The 7,589-nt window shown below is 34.2% G+C and overlaps 1 protein-coding gene and 1 long non-coding RNA gene across 2 annotated transcripts in view; one reads left to right on the top strand and one right to left on the bottom strand.

Annotated features, from left to right (window-relative positions):
- LOC136827998 (uncharacterized) overlaps window positions 1-7,589 on the top strand; it is a 143,567-nt gene that overhangs the window by 120,040 nt on the left and 15,938 nt on the right. The gene's annotated exons all lie outside the window — the stretch shown is intronic.
- LOC136827995 (cuticle protein AMP4-like) overlaps window positions 7,094-7,589 on the bottom strand; it is a 4,891-nt gene continuing 4,395 nt past the window's right edge. Inside the window, exon 3 of the mRNA XM_067085609.1 lies at window positions 7,094-7,589. This exon is cut by the window's right edge and continues 194 nt beyond it. The gene's annotated coding sequence lies outside the window, so the exon portion shown is untranslated.

Below are 7,589 nucleotides of genomic sequence, written 5' to 3' on the forward strand. Positions count from 1 at the left end.
TGGTTTTCTTTCTTAGGTTTCTTCTTTGGTTTTCTTCTTTCTTAGGTTTTCCCTTCTTTTTTTCTTGGGTTTTCTTCTTTCTTGCGTTTCCTTCTTTCTTGGGTTTTTCTTTCTTTCTTTCTTTTTCTTCTTTCTTAGGTTTCTTATTTCTTAGGTTTTCTTTCTTCTTTTCTTCTTTCTTAGGTTTCCTTCTTTCTTGGGTTTCTTCTTTCTTGGGTTTTCTTCTTTCTTGGGTTTTCTTCTTTCTTAGGTTTTCTTCTTTCTTGGGTTTTCTTCTTTCTTGGGTTTCCCTTCTTTCTTTTCTTAGGTTTTCTTCTTCTTCTCTCTTTCTTTCTTAGGTTTTTCTTGGGTTTTCTTCTTTCTTCTCTCTTCTTTCTTAGGTTCTTTCTTGGGTTTTCTTTTTCTTAGGTTTCCTTCTTTCTTGGTTTTCTTCTTTCTTAGGTTTCTTGGGTTTTCTTCTTGGGTTTCCTTCTTTCTTGGGTTTCTTCTTTCTTGGGTTTCCTTCTCTGGGTTTTTCTTCTTTCTTGGGTTTTCTTTCTTGGTTCCTTCTTTCTTGGGTTTTCTTCTTTCTTTCCTTCTTTCTTGGGTTTTCTTCTTTCTTGGGTTTTTTTTTTCTTTCTTAGGTTTCCTTCTTTCTTGGGTTTTCTTCTTTTTCTTCTTTCTTAGGTTTTCTTCTTTCTTAGGTTTCCTTCTTTCTTGGTTTTCTTCTTTCTTAGGTTTCCTTCTTTCTTGGGTTTTCTTTTTCTTTCTTAGGTTTTCTTCTTTCTTGGCTTTTCTTCTTTCTTAGGTTTCCTTCTTTCTTGGGTTTTTCTTTGGGTTTTCTTCTTTCTTGGTTTTTTCTTTTTCTTGGGTTTCTCTTTCTTTTCTCTAGGTTTCCTTCTTTCTTGGGTTTCTTCTTTCTTGGGTTTTCTTCTTTCTTGGGTTTTTCTTCTTTTTCTTAGGTTTCCTTCTTTCTTGGGTTTTCTTTTTTCTTTTCTTCTTCTCTTGGTTTTCTTTCTTGCTTTTTCTTGGGTTTCTTTCTTAGGTTTCCTTCTTTCTTGGGTTTTCTTCTTTCTTGGGTTTCTTCTTTCTTGGGTTTTCTTCTTGGGTTTTCTTCTTTCTTGGTTTTCTTTTTCTTGGGTTTTCTTCTTTCTTAGGTTTCCTTCTTTCTTGGGTTTTCTTCTTTCTTCCCTTTCTTCTTTCTTTAGGTTTTTCTTTCTTAGGTTTTCTTCTTTCTTAGGTTTTCTTTCTTCTTTCTCTTTCTTGGGTTTTCTTCTTTCTTAGGTTTTTCTTCTCTCTTGAGTTTCCTTCTTTCTTCTTGGGTTTTCTTCTTTCTTGGGTTTTTCTTCTTTCTTGGGTTTTCTTTTCTTAGGTTTCTCTTCTTCCTTTTCTTCTTTCTTAGGTTTCTTCTTTCTTTTTCCTTCTTTCTTGGGTTTTTCTTTCTTGGTTTTCTTTCTTGGGTTTTCTTCTTTCTTTTTTCCTTCTTTCTTAGGGTTTTCTTCTTTCTTGAGTTTCTTTCTTCTTTTTCTTCTTTCTTTTTCTTCTTTCTTGGGTTTCTTCTTTCTTTTTCCCTTCTTTCTTAGGTTTTCTCTTCTTTCTTGGTTTTCTTCTTTCTTGGGTTTTCTTCTTTCTTTCTTTCTTGGGTTTTCTTCTTTCTTGGGTTCCTTCTTTCTTTTTCTTCTTTCTTAGGTTTCCTTCTTTCTTGGGTTTCTTTTCTTCTTTCTTAGGTTTCTTCTTTCTTAGGTTTTTCTTCTTTCTTGGGTTTTCTTCTTTCTTGGGTTTTCTTCTTTCTTAGGTTTCCCTTCTTTCTTGGGTTTTCTTCTTTCTTGGGTTTTCTTCTTTCTTAGGTTATTCTTTCTTGGTTTCTTCTTTCTTGAGTTTCTTCTTTCTTAGGTTTTTCTTCTTTCTTTTTTCTTCTTTCTTTTTCTTCTTTCTTAGTTTTCTTTCTTAGGTTTTCTTCTTTCTTTTCTTTCTTGGTTTTCTTTCTTGGGTTTTCTTCTTTCTTGGGTTTTCTTCTTTCTTAGGTTTTCTTCTTTCTTGGGTTTTCTTCTTTCTTGGGTTTTCTTCTTTCTTAGGTTTCTTCTTTCTTGGGTTTTCTTCTTTCTTCTTTCTTGGTTTTCTTCTCTCTTGGTTTTCTTCTTTCTTAGGTTTTTCTTCTTTCTTGGGTTTTCTTCTTTCTTGGATTTTCTTCTTTCTTAGGGTTTCTTCTTTGGTTTTCTTCTTTCTTGGGTTTTTCTTTCTTAGGTTTTCTTTTCTTCTTTCTTAGGTTTTCTTCTTTCTTGAGTTTTCTTCTTTCTTTTTTTTTTTTTTCTTCTTTTCTTTCTTGGGTTTTCTTCTTTCTTGGGTTTTCTTCTCTTTCTTGGGTTTTCTTCTTTCTTAGTTTCCTTCTTTCTTGGGTTTTCTTCTTTCTTGGGTTTTCTTCTTCTTAGGTTTCCTTCTTTCTTGGGTTTTCTTCTTTCTTGGGTTTCTTCTTCTTAGGTTTCCCTTCTTTCTTGGGTTTTCTTCTTTCTTTGGGGTTTTCTTCTTTCTTGGTTTTCTTCTTTCTTGGGTTTTCTTCTTTCTTGGGTTTTCTTCTTTCTTAGGTTTCTTCTTTCTTGTTTTCTTCTTTGGGTTTCCTTCTTTCTTAGGTTTCTTCTTCTTTCTTAGGTTTTCTTCTTTCTTGGTTTTCTTCTTTCTTGGGTTTTCTTTCTTTTTCTTCTTTCTTGGTTTTCTTCTCTCTTGGGTTTCCTTTCTTGGGTTTCCCTTCACTTCTTCTCTCTTCTTTTCTTCTTTCTTAGGTTTTCTTTTCTTTTTCTTCTTTTTCTTTCTTGGGTTTTCTTCTTTCTTAGGTTTCCTTCTTTCTTGTTTCTTAGGTTTTCTTCTTTCTTGGTTTTCTTCTTTCTTAGGTTTCCTTCTTTCTTGGGTTTTCTTCTTTCTTAGGTTTTCTTTCTTCTTGGGTTTTCTTCTTCCTTCTTGGGTTTTCTTCTTTCTTAGGTTTCCTTCTTTCTTGGGTTTTCTTCTTTCTTAGGTTTCTTCCTTCTTTCTTGGGTTTTTTCTTTCTTTTTTTCTTCTTTCTTGGGTTTTCTTCTTTCTTAGGTTTTCCTTCTTTCTTGGTTTTCTTCTTTCTTAGGTTTCCTTCTCTTTCTTCTTTCTTAGGTTTCCTTCTTTCTTGGGTTTTCTTCTTTCTTGGGTTTTCTTCTTTCTTGGGTTTTCCTTCTTTCTTGGGTTTTCTTCTTTCTTTTCCTTCTTTCTTGGGTTTTTCTTCTTTCTTCTTTCTAGGTTTCCTTCTTTCTTGGGTTTTCTTCTTTCTTCTTTCTTAGGTTTTCTTCTTCTTTCTTGGGTTTTTCTTCTTTTTCTTCTTTCTCTTGGGTTTTCTTCTTTCTTATGTTTTCTTCTTTCTTAGGTTTCTTCTTTCTTCTTTCTTTGGTTTTCTTCTCTTGGGTTTTCTTCTTTCTTAGGTTTCCTTCTTTCTTAGAGTTTTCTTTCTTGGGTTTTCTTCTTTCTTGTTTTCTTTCTTTCTTAGGTTTCCTTCTTTCTTGAGTTTTCTTCTTTCTTGGTTTTCTTCTCTTAGGTTTCCTTCTTTCTTGGGTTTTCTTTCTTTGGTTTCTTCTCTTGGGTTTTCTTCTTTCTTAGGTTTCCTTTCTTTCTTGGGTTTTCTTCTTTCTTGGGTTTTCTTCTTTCTTAGGTTTTCTTTCTTGGGTTTTCTTTCTTTGGGTTTTCTTCTTTCTTTGGTTTCCTTCTTTCTTGGTTTTCTTCTTTCTTAGGTTTTCTTCTTTCTTAGGTTTTCCTTCTTTCTTGGGTTTTTCTTTCTTTCTTAGGCCTTCTTTTTCTTGGGTTTCCTTCTTTCTTGGTTTTCTTCTTTCTTGGTTTCCTTCTTTCTTTTTTCTTCTTTTTCTTGTTTTCTTCTTTCTTAGGTTTCTTCTTTCTTGGGTTTTCTTCTTTCTTCTTTCTTGTTTTTCCTTCTTGAGTTTTTTCTTGGGTTTTCTTCTTTCTTTCTTGGGTTTTCTTCTTTTTCTTTCTTAGAGGTTTCCTTCTTTCTTGTTTCCTTCTTTCTTGGGTTTTCTTCTTTCTTAGGTTTTCTTCTTTCTTAGTTTCTTCTTTTCTTGGTTTTCTTCTTTCTTGGGTTTTCTTTCTTTCTTAGGTTTTCTTCTTTCTTAGGTTTCCTTCTTTCTTGGGTTTCTTCTTTCTTGGGTTTTCTTCTTTCTTAGGTTTCCTTTCTTGGGTTTCTTGGGTTTTCTTCTTTCTTAGGTTTTCTTCTTTCTTAGGTTTTTTCTTCTTTCTTAGGTTTCTTTCTTTCTTAGGTTTCCTTCTTTCTTGAGTTTCCTTCCTTCTTTCTTAGGTTTTTCTTTCTTAGTTTTCTTCTTAGGTTTTTTCCCTTCTTTCTTGGGTTTTCTTCTTTCTTAGGTTTCTTCTTTCTTAGGTTTCTTTTTCTTGGGTTTTCTTCTTTCTTGAGTTTTCTTCTTTCTTAGGTTTTCCTTCTTTCTTTTTTCTTCTTTCTTGGGTTTTTCTTCTTTCTTAGGTTTCCTTCTTTCTTGGGTTTTCTTCTTTCTTGGTTTTCTTCTTTCTTAGGTTTCCTTCTTTCTTGGGTTTTCTTCTTTCTTAGGGTTTTCTTCTCTTTTCTTGGTTTTCTTTCTTGTCTTCTTTCTTAGGTTTCCCTTCTTTCTTGGGTTTCTTCTTTCTTAGGTTTTCTTCTTTTTCTTGGGTTTTTCTTCTTCTTTTTTCTTAGGTTTCTTCTTCTTGGGTTTTCTTCTTTTTCTTTCTTTTCTTAGGTTTCCTTCTTTCTTGGGTTTTCTTCTTTCTTGGGTTTTCTTCTTTCTTAGGTTTTTCCTTCTTTCTTAGGTTTTTCTTCTTTCTTGGGTTTCCTTTTTCTTGGGTTTCTTTGCTTTCCTTGGGTATTTCTTTTATTCCTTGTTAGTCACTTCCTTCTTTTCTGTTCCTTAACTTCTTTGGTATTTCATTTCTTCTTTTCTGTTCCTTCACTTGTTGGTACTTTACTCCTTCTTTTTTCTGTTCTTCATCTTCCGTTGTATTTCATTTCTTCTTTTCTGTTCCTTCACCTCTTTGGTATTTCATTCCTTCTTTTTTGTTCCTTTTCATTTTAGGTGTTCTTTTCCTACATAGACAATCTTTTCTTACTGTATATTTCATTTTTTTTCAGTATTCCCTTCCGTTTTAGCATTTTCTTCCTTCCTCGGTATTCCGTCCCTTCTTCGGTATTCCCTCCCTTCTTATGTGATCTCTTCCTTCTTCTATATTTATTATAAGGATGCCTGTTTAATTACACATGCATCACGTGAAACTATGATTCTTTATTATGTCTGTAAAGTAAAATTTGAGTTTTTCTTGAATAATAATAATAATAATAATAATAATAATAATAATAATAATAATAATAATAATAATAATAATAATAATAATGTGGAACTGGGTCATCCGAAGTGTAGAATATATAGAAATATTTTGACCTGACCCTGTAAAGGGTACCACATACTGTATGCCTTTTGCGGCCCACTGTAGACAGCATTGGATGTTCTTAGCAATGTTCTTCGTTCTGCATTTGCACTGCTTTCTACCTTTTACATTTTATTCGTTCCCGTAGCCTCTTCTCACGCAACTTTCCACCTTCTGCAACTTTCTCTTTCGTTGAAATATATGAAATGCCGCAGTGTCACATAGCATGAAAGAAACTGAATTCTTTGAGACTTCTGATAACTTTCCGCACGATGTAGGCTTGGAATTTTGCAACGATAAGGATACAAGCAAATATAACTGTAGTGTGTACTTCCTTTGATACTGAAGTAATATCCTCTCCAAGGGGCTTCACAATCTTTCCGCCTTGGAAATTATTTCAAATCTGACTTCCATTAACTTATTTTTTATGATTTAAAGTCGTCTTTTCTTTTTTGGAACTACTTTCCCCTCACAAAGGCTTCACAGCTTCTCTGACTTTGGAAAGCAAGCAAGAATAACAGGCGCAGGGCTCCATTCGCCCTTAGAGTAGCCTTGTGAGAGGGTACTTTTCCTTAACATAAGGGCTAGCGCACACTTTAAGGAGAGATTTAGGCTCTACTGCTATTGTTGCACTTTCCTTGAGTCAGACAAGCTGTGAAGTCTTTTCTGTGGTAAGTGCTTCCTTAATGGCAAAGAAAACTTCAAATTACAAGGATAAGGTAAGGAAAGTCATGTTCCTACTATCCTTAAATCCTTTATAGGGGAGGAAAGATTGTGGACAGTTTGGGAGAAAATATTTCCTAAATATTAAAGCGGCCTCACCAAAGCTATTCTCTGTTATCCTTGCAAATATTACAGACATATAATATGTGGAAATTATCACAAGTCTTAAAGCATGAAATTTCCTTCATATTGATTTACAACACGGCATTGGAGAGCTGAGTGGGAAGAGACCGAGGAAACGAGTGAATTGTAAAAGGGAGAAAGTAACGCAGTAATGGAAATAATACAAGGATAACAGAAATATTACATCACTTTCCTGTAATTGTGAGCTGCCTCTGTTATTCAGGAGGCACTTCCTCTCCCAAAGAATTCACAACCTTTTAGCCTCTGAAAAAGGTACATTAATCCCAAACCACTGGCTCTACTAATAGCCTCAGCACATGGAATATAACAGCTACCCGGTGGTATCATTTCTCCTGACTAACGTGGTGTTTATAATTCAAATGTAATGTATATTTACTAAGTGGAAAAAACTCTTGTATGTATATTTACACGAGTGTTTTGCGTACGCACACCAATATGTCCGTAAACTCAGAGCTGGCGTTATCCAACACACGTGAAAACAAAAGAAAGAAAACCACTTCGCAAAAGGACAGGTTGGCCATTGTCGCCATTCTGAGAATCGTAAGTGATATAATACTTCAGGATTCCCAAGGTGTCCCTAAAAACAAAGTGGCAGATGTAAAACAGGATGCCATTTTTCTGGTTTCCTTGAGGTGGCAGCGCCTGACTACACCAGGTTTTATCAGGTTACCTGGTGACGGCCACGACTCTCCGTCTCTTTCTGTCCATATAAGGACAGTTTTCGGTCTTGTCTACCCTTAGCAATTCTATTCCTTTCTATTTCCTAGAGAATGGGCGGTACTGATCTTGTATTTAGGAAGGAAATGAAACATATATATATATATTTTTTTTTATATTTTAACTGAAAAATTATGGTAATCCGCAAAAAGGCATATACTAGACTAACTACTATTCACTACTTGACATTAAAGTTCAACTTTCAAGAGAATAACTGAGACGGCTGACAGGATCAAATGTGGCAACACTTTGTCAGCTGTAGACAGTTAGGTAGAAAGTAAAAGAGATGTTAAGAATACCGAAACGGGTGAAAATGCAGAATATCGTTGGGCATAGAAATATGAAAAGATATGGCACTTAACTGACTCATAAATAAACTTAATAAATATGTCTAAGAATAAATAGTAGCACATTAATTTATCTTTCTAGCTAAAGAGGACATTGATGCTCAGAGAGTGATAGTAGTAGTAGTAAAGGACAGGGGTGGGGGGACGAGTCTTTCCAGCGGCTCACAAAAGAAACAAATCATCGAAATTCTTCGTTCGTTTTTCAATCATCATTTTCGGTTTCTAAACCTTCATGATCTAGAGGTCGTC

This window comes from Macrobrachium rosenbergii, chromosome 42 (assembly GCF_040412425.1).
Source record: "Macrobrachium rosenbergii isolate ZJJX-2024 chromosome 42, ASM4041242v1, whole genome shotgun sequence".
Lineage (NCBI taxonomy): Eukaryota > Metazoa > Arthropoda > Malacostraca > Decapoda > Palaemonidae > Macrobrachium > Macrobrachium rosenbergii.